General features: G+C 36.1%; 1 long non-coding RNA gene across 1 annotated transcript; it reads left to right on the top strand.

Annotated features, from left to right (window-relative positions):
* The first annotated feature begins 6,184 nt into the window (after window positions 1-6,184).
* LOC140173369 (uncharacterized) lies at window positions 6,185-11,901 on the top strand. Its single transcript, XR_011861998.1, has 3 exons — window positions 6,185-6,287; window positions 6,492-6,546; window positions 11,325-11,901. It is a non-coding gene; the product is annotated as an uncharacterized lncRNA (long non-coding RNA).
* Window positions 11,902-13,727: the final 1,826 nt, after the last annotated feature.

Raw genomic sequence — 13,727 nt, 5'->3', positions numbered from 1 at the left:
GCCGCCAGGTTTGGCAGAAACAAACAAGTAAAGAAACAAATTCTGGGAAGGTGTTACATCTAGTTCATGACAGAGAAGTTGAAAATTTTAATAAAACCCCAAGAATTGGGGTGAAGCTGGGATGGAGCAATATTACACGACCACAACAGGTCAGTTTCAAAAGTAGTAAAAGGAAAAGTAACATTCAATTGGTTGAAAAAGTATTCATAGGCATAAAAGAAAGGACGCTCCCCCTCGATGGAAGTCGGAAAGCAAACCCTCTCATCAGAATCAGGAGCAACAAGCTCGTAATCCTCCTCGCGAGCATTGTTCCCACAAATCCTATGACGCTTCCTCAGCTCTGTGCAAAATTCAGCATCCACAACGGAAACACATAACAAAACAAGAGAGTCCAGCCAATCGGACATCCCCTCGGAAACTCTGGAAGACATCTCTACAATGTTATTGCGAGAAGACATGAGGTCAACTAAATCCTACAAAGTAAGAAAAAAGATAGGGGTTACTACAAACATCTCGGATAGGGAGAAAACAACTCGGTCAAAACTTCTCAGGCGATGAAACCACGAAAAGGAAAACCCCAAGACTCAAACCAAAGTCCTGGGGCATCCTTTGGAGGCAGTAACAAAGCAAGGTTTCCACAAATACTCTACAGCTTACATCCTAGCATTTCTCAAAAAGGATTCAAAAACAACAAATGCCTTTCACCAAAGAAAAACACAGCAAATCATTACAAACCTGCCAAGCAATCCCAAACATCAAACAACGACAAGCAGAGACCATTAAAGATGCAACCTTTTTTGAGAAATGATCAGGCAAAAAGCAAACCTCCAAAAACAAGGAACGGATGCGGATTCCTTGTCAGAAGCAACAAAACCCTAGAAAAGCCTCGACGAAAATGACAAAAAAGAAAGAAAGCAAAACACGTTTACAGCGAAGGAAACAAAAGCAAAAATCACAAAAAGGTTCAAAGCTTTCAAAACATGCGAAAACAGAACTTCACCAAAAAACTAAAGACGAAGCTACGAAAGAAGCAAGAAAGCTAGTACCAACCTGGAAAGGACAACGAGCTTCAAAGAAACTGAAGATGGAAATCTGGGAACACCTTCTCACAAAGAACGCGAACAAAGGGAGAAATGTAAAACTCCAGGAAGAAGCTCCAAAAACGCCAAAATGACGACGAGAAAAGGAGAGGCGCAAAACAAGAAAATAGAAGAGCGGAGAGAACGGAGAAGAGAAGTTATGAAAAGGGCAAAAGAAGAGAAACCGTTTCTGGGCTTTCAAAAATCAAAATAAAGAGCCAAAAGGAAACGGGGCAATTAATGCTAAAATTAAGGAAAGCATTAAACCCTCGCACGTTCCCAAAACGCCGATATAAAAGCGTGCGCCTTTAGAGAAAACGTTCTACATTCAAAAGCTGCTGCAAAGGAATCGACAAAATGCTTGAGTTCGGCTTCACCAAAGAAGGACCGAAGTCAAGGACTCGGCCTCAAAAGAGAAGACCGAGCTCAAGCAGGGGCACTGTTCATACCCTGGGTCGAGCTGTCCGACCCGGGATGTTCTACAGGCAAAGCGACTGACCTCTTTAGGTCAGGACAACCCGACCTCTTCTCAAAGAGCTCGACCAAGTCACAGGAAAGCCCAAACAAAGGGCCCAAATAGAGGAACACGCCCCAAATCCTAAGGCGGCCCAAGCCTATAGAGAAAAGGGCGGTTCCCTTAAAGATAAGATGACCTCACTTAAAGATAAGATAAGATAAGATAACTAACTTATCTTATCCACAGAAGGCCACATCTCACCATTATAAATACACTAGAGCATCCAGGTATAACTCATACTCTGATTCTACTCAATACATGCTTAATACCCTTGCTAACTTAAGCATCGGAGTCCCTTGCAGGTACCCCCCACCCTCCGGGGACGAAGAATCAGCACCACCGCCAAGTCCAACAAGTCGGACACGCCAGCTCCGGCCGCCGTACACCTGCCGGACACGTCGACTCCGACCAACCCAGAAGATCTCATCCGAGATCGACCTACAGTTTCAGGTAACCCTCGGAACACTCCCTATTGGTGATTCCAATCCTTCTTCTAGTTAATTTTAACTATTTGGGGCCTGGCTTGTGGACCCCTTTGAACAATATATCTTTTTGTTGTTTGTGGTGGTAGTTCTTGAATTTTTTGGCCTTTTGGCCATTAACAAAAAATGCTGCTTGTTTGCCCTTGTTTGGATAAGGATTTTTTTATGAAATGTCTTGCTTGTGCATACTTTGTTTTGCGTAAGGTTTTTACGGAAACCTTTTTGAAAAAATCTTTTTGCTGGGCAGGCTGTTTTTGTCTATGTTTCTGTAAGATTTTTTGAAGACTCTGAAAACTGCCTTTGCTTTTAACAGATTGGTAGGATTTTTCTTATCTCTTTTGTGTTCCTTTCGTATTCAATTTTTGCTTATTGAATTGTTTCCGTAATTTAGGTTATTCTTGCGATGCATTTCGATTTTCTCGGGATTTCTGAGTAGTTAGTCGTTTAAGTGGTTGAGATCCCGAGTTATCATGATCGTCTTTGTAACCTCTTTATACCGACTTGTACTTCGTCATTTTATCCCGTCGACCACTTAGGTCGGTCATGGGATTTTTACATTTTTACGGGATTAAATCGGTGCATTTCGTATAATAATGATAACAGTAATGGAATTATAAAGAGATAAAATGAAAATCTTTGTTTATTGATGAAGGTAACTTTTGCTACTAGGGGAATCTTAAGACTTATTGACTCTTAGTCTCCACTTTGATGCCTCGTTAAAACCCCCTTCAGAAAAAACCCTTTTTTGGGAAAAAACCGTGAAGTCGGAAAAAAGAGTTCATCAGGGAGTGGAGTTCGCTTCTAACTATAATACCTCCTCATGTTGTAAGCATGTCACGACCTTGGGAGCTCGACACCACTCAAATCGGATACTTTGTAATATCCCTTTCCTAGGACCTCACTTATCTTACATGGCCCTTTAGCAGCAAGCTTTTCTTCACCTGACTTGTTAACGCCAATATCATTTCTAATCAGGACCAAGTTGTTTGAGGTGAAGGTTCTTGGAATGACTTTCTTGTTGTATCTGTTTGTCATCCTTTGCTTCAGCGCTGCTTTCCTTATTTGGGCTTGTTCTCAAACTTCAAGGAATAGTTCAAGTTCTTCTTTGTGTGCCTGAATGTTGTTGACTTCATCATAGAACCCCACCCTTGGACTTTGCTCGTTGATTTCAACTAGTATCATGGCTTTTATACCATAAGCAAGTCGAAATGGTGCTTCTCTTGTTGCAGACTGAGGCGTAGTCCGATATACCCATAATACTTGAGGGAGTTCTTCAGCCCAGGCTCCCTTTGCATCTTGCAACCTTTTCTTTCACCTGGCTAGTATTACTTTGTTGGCTGCCTCAGCTTGCGCATTCGCTTGTAGGTGTTCCACCGAGGTGAACTGATACTTGATATTCATGCTGGCTACCAGTTTTCTAAATATAGAGTCGGTGAACTGGGTACCATTGTCAGTGGTGATGAAGTGCGGAATTCCATACCTTGTAATGATATTCTTGTAGAGGAACTTCCGACTTCTCTGAGCTGTGATAGTGGCCAATGGTTCTGCTTCGATCCACTTTGTAAAGTAGTCCACTCCCGCTATTAGGTACTTCACTTGTCCAGGCGCTTGGGGGAAGGGTCCAAGTAGGTCCAATCCCCATTTCGCGAAGGGCCACGGAGAAGTTATGCTGATGAGTTCCTCGGGGGGAGCAACACGGAAGTTGGCATGCATTTGGCATAGTTGACACTTCTTTACGAACTCAGTGGCATCCTTCTACAAGGTCGGCCAATAGAACCTGGCTCGGATGACTTTTCTAGTCAGAGACCTTGTTCCGAGATGATTTCTGCAGATACTATTGTGCACCTCCTCTAAAACTTCTATTGTTTTTAAGGTCGGAACACATTTTAACAATGGTGTGGATATCCCTCTTTTATAGAAGATATTTTTCACCAAGGTATAGTTCTGTGCTTTCCTGCGAATTTTTTTGGCCTCTTTTTCTTCTTTGAGTAGGATGTAAAATTTGATGTATTCAATTAGTGGGTTCATCCATTTGATGTCTAATCTGGATACCTCAAGGACATCTTGTTTAGCCTCTGTTTTTGTGACAGAAGATTCTTAGAGAGTTTCCTGGATCAGACTTCTATTGTTCCCTCCAGGTTTGGTACCTGCTAACTTAGAGAGGGCATCTGCTCTATTGTTAAGATCCCGAGTTATGTGCTTGACCTCGATTTCCGAGAACCGCCTAAGGTACTCCAAAGTTTTGTCCAAATACCTTTCTATATTGGGGTCTTTAGGCTAATACTCTCCATTGATTTGGGAGGTCACTACCTGAGAGTCACTGAAGACCACTACTTTGCTCGCACCGACTTTTTTTGCTAGCTTCAACCTGGCAATCAAGGCTTCATACTCTGCCTGATTATTGAAAGTCGGAAATTCAAATTTAAGGGAGACCTCTATTTGGGTTCCCTCTTGGTTAACTAGTATTATACCTGTACCACTTCTGATTTTATTGGAAGAGCCATCCACATATAGTTTCCAGGTTGCAGAAGTCTCTTCTTGATCTCCTGTATATTCTGCCACGAAGTTGGTGAGGCATTGAGCTTTAATTGCCATTCGAGTTTCTTACCCGAGGTCGAATTCAGATAGCTCTATAGCCCATTGAACCATCCTGTCCGCAATGTCTATTTTTTGAAGTATTTGCTTCATGGGCTGGTTCGTTCGAACCTTTATTGTATGGGCTTGGAAATAAGGTCGTAGCCTTCGAGAGGCCACTATTAAGGCATACGCAAACTTCTCGAGTTTTTAGTACCTTAACTCGGGGCCTTGTAAGACCTTGCTGGTGAAGTACACAGGATGCTGCTTGACCTCGTCTTCCCGTATTAAAGTTGATGCTATAGTTTTGTCGACTACAGACAAATACAGGACGGGTTCTTCTCCGATTTTAGGTCGGATCAGAATGGGAGGTTGCCTCAAAAACCTTTTGAACTCCTGGAAGGTTTCTTCGTATTCATGAGTCCATTCGAACTGGCATTCTTTTCTTAGTAGGGAGAAAAGTGGTAGGAATTTTAATACTGATCCTGCCAAGAACCTGGAGAGAGCTGCAAGTCGGCCATTTAGCTGTTGGACCTCCCTTAAACAAGTCAGGCTCTTCATTTCTAGGACTATTTTACACTTCTCAGGGTTAGCTTCAATCCCCCTTTGTGTTAGTATAAACCCCAAACATTTTCCAGCCTCCACCGCGAAGGTGCACTTTGCGGGATTCAATCTCATCCCGTGCGTCCTTATCGTGTCGAAGACTTGCGAGAGGTCAGTCAAGAAGTCGGCATCATCCTTGATTTTTACTAATATGTCGTCTACATATACTTCCATTAGATTCCCAAGATGAGGTGCAAACACCTTATTAATCAGCCTTTGATATGTGACTCCTGCATTTTTTAGCCCAAAAGGCATAACCACAAGCAATAATTTGCTCTAGGCGTGATGAAAGATGTTTTTTCTTGATCCGGCTTGAACATCAGAATTTGGTTATATCCCAAGTATGCATTCATGAACGACAAGAATTGATATCGCGAGCTGGAATCTACTAGGGTATCAATATTTAGCAGTAGATATGGGTCTTTTGGACACACCTTGTTCAAGTCGGTGTAGTTGTAAGACCCTAAATTTTTTAAAATTAAATAATTGATTATTTACAAATTATTATATTATATTGAAATATAATTTTTAAGAAAATTATTTTTTTAACAAAAATAATTAAATATAATTTTATGATTATTAAAATTTAATTTAATTACTACTTATTTTATTAAATTTAAATTATTTATCAAAAATTATTTTGATCAGACAAAATTTAAATTATTTATTATTATTATTATTATTATTATTATTATTATTATTATTATTATTATTATTAAAGTTTAAAAAAAAAAGTTAAACGTAGATATTTACATGGCTGCATATATATAAGGACACATGCACCTTAGTCATCATATAATTCCATTTCATTTTCTTTACTTTACCGAAAACCAAAAGGCAAAAGAAAAAGAAGGAAACGTGGATTAGATGCATGAATATATATATGTGTAACTTGACACCTAATGAATCTTTTATATCCACAAATTACCAGTAGCCTTAACTATCTTCATTTTCTTTCGTTCTACACCGAACATAAACCCTTAGAAAAGAAAAAGAAAGGCCGAGAGAGAATGTGATGCTTCCATGGAAACCGTGAGTTTCCGATTCTAATTTCTTGAGATCTGTAATTCCAATAAAAAATATAATTCAGTAAAAGTGTTTGTATCGTTCTCTTCTATACGTTGACGTTATTTTTGTTCGGTGAAAATTAATGGTAACGTAGCTCCCCTTCCTCTTGAGTTTGGCCAATTGGATTTATAGAAAGCACAGACAATTTCTAACGTTTTTTCTCTTCAGCAGCTCGGTCAAAAAACTTTTTCAGAATCTTCGTTGACTTTGATTTCGTACGAAGGTAAAGAATTTATTTTTTTAAAGTTAAACATTTTTAATTTAGAATACCTACAAAGTTAATTGGATAATTACAAATATATATATATATATATATATATATATATATATATATATTAATAAAAGTAATGTGATTGAGTATGGATTATTGCTGTGAATGTGACTGATTTGGTTGTTATGAGAGATTAATTGGTGGAATTAAGCTTGGATTGAGGTTGTGAAAATGTGATTGTTGTGGAATTGAGATTTACTTAATGATAGTAGATATTGTTACAAGCTTGTTTGAGAAATTATTGGTTACTGGATATGTTAATTTGATCGGATGATATTGTGTTGAGCGTTGAATTGATTTAGGCTTGTGTTCGGTCTGGATTTATTGTGATGATGGTTTATTTGTGACTGTTTTCTGATTATTAAGAATTTCACTGATTTGAGAATTGTTGAGAAAAAGGCTGGTGAATTGTTGAGGAATAGAAAATCCGAAAAGGTGGTTTAGTCTGAATTTTAGAGAAAATGCTGTCGAAATTTTATAAAATCTGAGATTTTATTTGAAAAGTTATTTTAAAAGATTTGGTTTTGAAAAATTAAATTATTTAAGATTTATTTAGTTGAGAAAAGGGTACTCTATTTTTTTAAAACTCGATTTATTAAGAAAAGCATAATGTTTTAAATCCAATTTTGTAAGGAGAAATTTTGTTTTAAGTATTGTTTTGAACTTGGTTTTTTAAGAAAAGGAATCTCAGCCACAGGAGAGCAGAGAATAAGGATTTAAAGAATATATTAACTTAAAGAGATTGTCTACCACAGGAGAGTATATGTGACATTGTTTGGGCCTTAATGCCAAATGTAAAGTGGAGATGCCCACACACTGAGAATTGTTTTCCAGATGTACGCTTATTGATTTGGAAAGTCACACTGTATGCAGCCTAGCCATACAACTTAAAGTCACACTGTATGCGGCCTAGCCGTACGACTTATAAGCACACTGTATGCATCTGGAAAGCCATATCTGGGACTTGTGCTAGGGTAATGTCGGGAGTGGGTAGGCAACCGACACATGAGCTCATGGCCTGCGTTAGGGATAGACATGCATCATATTGTTTGCACATTTGCATTTGATTGCGCTTGCTTGTCTTATTTCTTTGTGATTGTACTGTTTGTCTTGTTGTGACTTGTTTGTACATTGAATTGAATCTCTTGCTTATACTATTTGTTTGTGAATGTATTAAAGTGGTTACGAATTGACATTTGACTGAGGATTAACTATGTGGTTGAGGGACAGAAAATGTGACTAGTTTTATATTTAAGATTTGTTTTGAGTTAAGAGATTTTAAAAGGAGGTAATTAGTTATCTAAAGTAGAACCAAGAGTATTTTCAAACGGTTTGAAAAAAATATATTTTTATTGAGTAAAGTTAATTATTTGCACTTTATTATTACTTTTACGGCATTCCCATTCCCTACAGAGAACGTGTGGTTTGTTCTCACCCCAAATCTTCCACCCTTTCAGTGACACAAATTCGGAGATTCAGTAAGAAGCTGCAGACGATTAGTAGATTTATTTGTGATTCCTGTTGTTTTTATAGAGTTCCCTCGTCCTTGTTGCCTCAAGATTTTTATTTTATCCAGAGGGATAAGTATTGTATTTGAGTTTTATATTGAATTTAATTGTATAGCATCTATTATTAATAATAATTATGTGATTATTATTATTTGAAGATCTTTTGTTATGTGATTTTAATTACTAAAATTAATTTTCTGAAATTTTCTCAAAAACTGAAACGCGATATTGAACTAAAGGCTCAATATTATATAGTTAATAAGGAAAACAGGTTAGTAATGCCTTACTTTTGGCACGATCATGACGTGCTAAAAGTTAGGGCATTACATTATGGTATCAAAGCAGTTTGTTCCTGTTAGAGCCTTGGAAATGGACTGACTATGCTTCACTGCATACTCTGAGTTTCTGTCATGCGGTAGGACTTGTCTTAATGACAAGAGTTTGAGTTTTATATGCATGACTGTCTATTGATTAATGCTGTTAGTCAACCATTGTATTTCTCATTGTATTAGGTCTGGACAACTTAATACTGATGATTTGTGTATACAGGAACACTAGTGGATTATCATAGATGAAATAGAATTAATAGGTGATGCGAATTACGGGTTTTGGGAATGTTAGAAGTTGCATCTCGGAGTTGCTCGGTCACGTATCTTGTTCTTCTATGGTTTATCTTGAAGTTTTGTTTGGGATTTCTTTCTTGAAAATAGTGAACTAATTATTCCCCAATTTCCTTGTTCATATGCTATTTTCATTTGATCGTAACTGCATACGTTTACTTGAATTCCCTAAAATATCTGCTTTTCTTAAGATGCGGTTTGGTTCTTTTGCTTCATGTCTTGCATCTTATGTATATCTCATTTCGATTGAATTTGGTCCTTTTGAAGTTCTTATTTCGAACCTTACATTCTGAATGATTCTCTGCCTGATAGTGTTCTTAAACATTCTCTTGAATTCCTATGAACTTCGTCCATAAATTTTGTTCTTCTCTTCCTAAGTTTGATATCCTTTTAGGTAACTCAAGCTTGTTTTAGAGTAACATGCGATTCCTTGGACATCTACCTTGTGCTATTTAAACTCCTTTTGTTGGCTCATGTATTCTCTGATGTAACTTTAGACTCGTTGATTCATCAAAGAGAAATGTAGAAATCTTGGTGAACATTTTCCTTATTGCTTGTCCTTTCTCTAAGGTCTTGTATCCTTTTGAGTGACTTGAGACTTGTTTTGGTGACACGTGCAATCGTTAGATATGGCAAGCGATATGTTAGTTCTTTAGGATACGTTGTGCGGATGCAGAAGGTGGAGTTTGTAAGTGTGTGATGTCACAGGATGTTGAGGAGCTTTATTCTTGCGAAGGAGTTTTGTTGATGTTAAGACTTATGCCTGTTAGTAAGTTGCGGAGTGTTTGATGAGGTTGAGAATTTGCGGAGAATCTGTTTAATATGGTATGGTTGGGAATGGTAAAGTTACGTCATGTTGAAGTTTAGGCAGCTGAAGCTCTAAAGTTGGTATGAGTTCAGTGTGCAAACGATATACCCATCATTCTAATACCAGCCTTGTAACCTTTCTGCATCGAGCCTATCTTGTGTCTTTCGCTTTGCGCCAAATTTTTTTCCTATATTTTTAAGTCATAAGAATATCCTGAATTTGAAAACTGTATAAGTATATTTATATGTTGAGACCTTAAAGCTTCTTCCTTATATGTTACATCTTATATATGTCAAAATATTTTATATTTTTTCCTACTGTGTTCGAAGGTAAAGTTAGTTTGAACTTCTTTCATCTTATATCAATTTTTTAGGACGGAAATTTTTATAAGTGGGGTAGGATGTAAGACCCCAAATTTTTAAAAATTAAATAATTGACTATTTACAAATTATTATATTTTATTGAGATGTAATTTTTAAGAAATATATTTTTTTAACAAAAATAATTAAATACAATTTTATGATTATTGAAGTTTAATTTAATTATTACTTATTTTATTAAATTTAAATTATTTATCAAAACTTATTTTGATTAGACAAAATTTAAATTATTTATTATTATTATTATTATTATTATTATTATTATTATTATTATTATTATTATTATTATTATTATTATTATTATTATTATTAAAGTTTAAAGAAAAGTTAAACATAGATATTTACATGGCTGCATATATATAGGCTGCGTTTGTTTTTTAAGATAAGACAGGACATGACACTAAGATGGAGACAATAGGACAGAGACATTAAAAATTATTTTTCGTGTATTGTGTTTGGATACGATGGACAAGACACTAATGTAATGTCCTGTATTATGTTTGGATAGACATGGACAAAACTCAGATATTATGCGAAATGACTAAAATAGCCATGTCATTCCAAATTTTTTACATCAGGTACAAATTAATTTAATAAAAAATAAGATTACGTAGAAGTACAAAAAATTACAAGAAGAATTGGTTTATGAATCAATAAGATAAAAATGGTATTAAAATAACAAAATTAAGAATAAATAAAGTAACATAAAGTAAAAAAGTGAATTAAGTCTCCATTAATACAACATGCCATAGAGAAGAGAATGAACGATAAAAATGAATAAATTAATTATCCAGTCAAGCAAGAAATTCTACCAAAAAAAAAGAGAGTATCTGAAACAAAGAACGTAGAGAAAGAAGAACTACAATGTAGAAAAGAAGCTAAAATTAGGAAAAATAACAAGAAATAATAGTAGAATAATAAAAATATATATGGATAGAAAGGGAAAAAATTTTGATAAAAAATTCGTGTCCACCTCTTCAAATTTCGTGTCCATCATAGTCCTTCGTAGAAGAGTGGACACAAAAATAAAAAACAGTGTCCTAGAGACAATGTGTTCCGTATCCATATCTCTACCTCCAAACACGTTCTAAACATTTATTGTCCATGTCTCTGTGTCCTGTCTCCAAAAACAAATGCTACCATAAGGACACATGCACCTTAATCATCACACACACATACATATGTGTGTGTCTCTGTGTCTGTGTGTGTGTAACTTGACACCTAATGAATCTTTTATATCCGCAAATCACCATTAGCCTTAATGATGAGCGGATAATTTATACGCTTTTTGGCATTGTTTTTAGGTAGTTTTTAGTATGATCTAGTTACTTTTAGAGATGTTTTTATTAGTTTTTATGCTAAATTTACATTTCTAGACTTTACTATGAGTTTGTATGTTTTTCTGTGATTTCAGGTATTTTCTGGCTGAAATTGAGGGACCTGAGCAAAACTCTGATAAGAGGCTGACAAAGGACTGCTGATGCTGTTGGAATCTGACCTCCCTGTACTCAAAATGGATTTTCTGGAGCAACATAACTCCAAATGGTGCGTTCTCAATGGCGTTGGAAAGTAGACTTCCAGAGATTTCCAGCAATATATAATAGTCCATACTTTATTCGAGATTTGATGACGTAAACTGGCGCTCAACGCCAGTTCCATGCTGCATTCTGAAGTCAAACGCCAGAAACACGTCACGAACCAGAGTTGAACGCTCAAAACACGTTACAACTTGGCGTTCAACTCCAAGAGAAGCCTCAGCTCGCGGATAGATCAAGCTCAGCCCAAGCACACACCAAGTGGGCCCCGGAAGTGAATTTATGCATCAATTACTTACCTCTGTAAACCCTAGTAGCTAGTTTAGTATAAATAGAACTTTTTACTAGTTTATTAGATGTCTTTGATTGTAATCTTTCGACGTTTAGTTCTTAGATCTAGGGGCTGGCCATTCGGCCATATCTGGACCTTTCACTTATGTATTTTCAACGGTGGAGTTTCTACACACCATAGATTAAGGGTGTGGAGCTCTGTTGTACCTCAAGTTTTAATGCAATTACTACTATTTTCTATCCAATTTGATTTATTCCTGTTCTAAGATATTCGTTGCACTTCAACTTGATGAATGTGATGATCCGTGACACTCATCATCATTCTCACCTATGAACACGCGTGACTGACAACCACTTCCGTTCTACCTTAGACCGGGCGCATATCTCTTGGATTCCTTGATCAGAATCTTCGTGGTATAAGCTAGAATTGATGGCGGCATTCATGGGAATCCGAAAAGTCTAACCTTGTCTGTGGTATTCCGAGTAGGATTCCGGGATTGAATGACTGTGACGAGCTTCAAACTCCTGAATGCTGGGCGTTAGTGACAGACGCAAAAGAATCACTGGATTCTATTCCAACCTGATTGAGAACCGACAGATGATTAGCCGTGCTGTGACAAAGCATTTGGACCATTTTCACTGAGAGGATGGGATGTAGCCATTGACAATGGTGATGCCCTACATACAGCTTGCCATAGAAAGGAGTGACGAAAAACTAGAAGGAAGAAGTAGGAAAGCAGAGATTCAGAAGAAACACAGCACCTCCATACACCTATCTGAAATTCCCACCATTGAATTACATAAGTAACTTTATCTTTATTTTCTGTTTATTTTATTATCTTTATTTAAACCAATAATCTCTTAATCCAGTTAAATCCGCCTGACTGGGATTTACAAGATGACCATAGCTTGCTTCATACCAACAATCTCTGTGGGATCGACCCTTACTCACGTAAGGTATTACTTGGACGACCCACTACACTTGCTGGTTAGTTGTGCGGAGTTGTGACAAAGTGTGATTCACGTTTGAGAGCACCAAGCCTTTGGAGCCATTGTTGATGATCACAATTTCGTCCACCAAATTTTTGGCGCCGTTGCCGGGGATTGTTTGAATTACAATTACGTGCAACAACAGCGCCAAATTTTTTTGATTCGGCAACAACACCAAGTTTTTGGCGCCGTTGCCGGGGATTGTTCGAGTATGGATAACTGACGGTTCATCTTGTTGCTCAGATTAGGTAATTTTCTTTTTATTTTCCTTTCAAAAAAAAAGTTTTCAAAAATCTTTCAAAAATTTTTTCTTTATTTTCGTTTTTCAAAAATATAATTTCGAAAAAAAAATAAAAAATACAAAAAAATCATAAAATCATAAAAATAAAAAATATTTTGTGTTTCTTGTTTGAGTCTTGAGTCAATTTTTAAGTTTGGTGTCAATTGCTTGCTTTAAAAATTTTTCTTGCATTTTTCGAAAATTCATGCATTCATGGTGTTCTTCATGATCTTCAAGTTGTTCTTGACAAGTCTTCTTGTTTGATCTTGATGTTTTCTTGTTTTGTGTTGTATGTTGTTTTTCATATGCATTAAAGAATTCTAAGTTTGGTGTCTTGCATGTTTTCTTTGCATAAAAAATTTTTCAAAAATATGTTCTTGATGTTCATCATGATCTTCAAAGTGTTCTTGGTGTTCATCTTAACATTCATAGTGTTCTTGCATGCATAATTGGTTTTGATCCAAAATTTTCATGTTTTGGGTCATAATTGTGTTTTTCTCTCTCATCATTAAAAATTTAAAAATCAAAAAAATATCTTTTCGTTATTTCTCTCCAAATTTTCGAAAATTTGAGTTGACTTGGTCAAAAATTTTTAAAATTAGTTGTTTCTTACAAGTCAAGTCAAATTTTCAATTTTAAAAAAAATCTTATCTTTTTAAAATTTTTTCAAAAATTAAATCTTTTTCATTTTTCTTATTAATTTTTGAAAATTCTTTAAAAT

This window comes from Arachis hypogaea, chromosome 6, assembly GCF_003086295.3.
Source record: "Arachis hypogaea cultivar Tifrunner chromosome 6, arahy.Tifrunner.gnm2.J5K5, whole genome shotgun sequence".
Taxonomy (NCBI): Eukaryota; Viridiplantae; Streptophyta; class Magnoliopsida; order Fabales; family Fabaceae; genus Arachis; species Arachis hypogaea.
The sequence above is the reverse complement of the archived record's forward strand: the minus strand, read 5'-3'. Positions and strand labels throughout refer to the sequence as shown.